The sequence below is a fragment of the Propithecus coquereli genome, unplaced genomic scaffold (genome assembly GCF_000956105.1).
Source record: "Propithecus coquereli isolate 6110/MARCELLA unplaced genomic scaffold, Pcoq_1.0 Scaffold357, whole genome shotgun sequence".
Classification (NCBI taxonomy): domain Eukaryota; kingdom Metazoa; phylum Chordata; class Mammalia; order Primates; family Indriidae; genus Propithecus; species Propithecus coquereli.
In genome coordinates this window covers 865,199-865,904 of record NW_012149252.1, presented here as the reverse complement: position 1 = coordinate 865,904, position 706 = coordinate 865,199, and positions in this window count along the sequence as shown.

Sequence of the window (706 nt, the reverse complement as noted above, 5' to 3'; positions counted from 1 at the left end):
ATGCCAGTTATGCTCTGCTTGCCTGTCTCATGGATTATTCTCTGCTCTAACCTGTAGTTCTCAATGCTCCAGGAGGCTGAACTTTGGCTTCTGGTTGGATTTAGCTAATGGGAAGCAGGGCAGATTTGGGCTGGGGGGAAGAGTTTGTGATATTTCTTCCATTCCCTTCCTCTCTGAGCTGCGTTTTCTAGGAGTGAACGAGCTCTTCCACAAATATAGATCCTTGACCACACCTCCACTCTGGTTCTGTTAACATGTTTCCTTTCTTTGCCTAGAGGTGGGAATGGCTTCCCCCTGTTGCTAGTCCGCCTGCCTTACCATCCCTTACTGGGTCCCCTAACCAGTGGTGGGCTGGTAACATTTAATGTTTTGTGTAAATACTGTCACAGTGACTGATTTCCAGACACCAACTTGAAGTCACTGAATGCAATGGTGGAAAGAAGTGTGCACCAGAACACCACCACCCTTATCCAAATAAATTTGCCTTGTAAATGTGTCACTTTATTAACTTGAATTACCTGAGTTGATTCTGTTTCCTGCTAGAATTCTGTCATTATGATTTCCTTTTCTTCTCTTATTTCTTCTTTTTGCTGTTACAAATAACAGTGGAGCAGCAAACATCCTTCTGCACATGTCTTTGCATACGTATACAAGTATTGCTGGAGCTTAAATTCTGAGAACTGGGTCAAAAGTATGTCAATTCAAC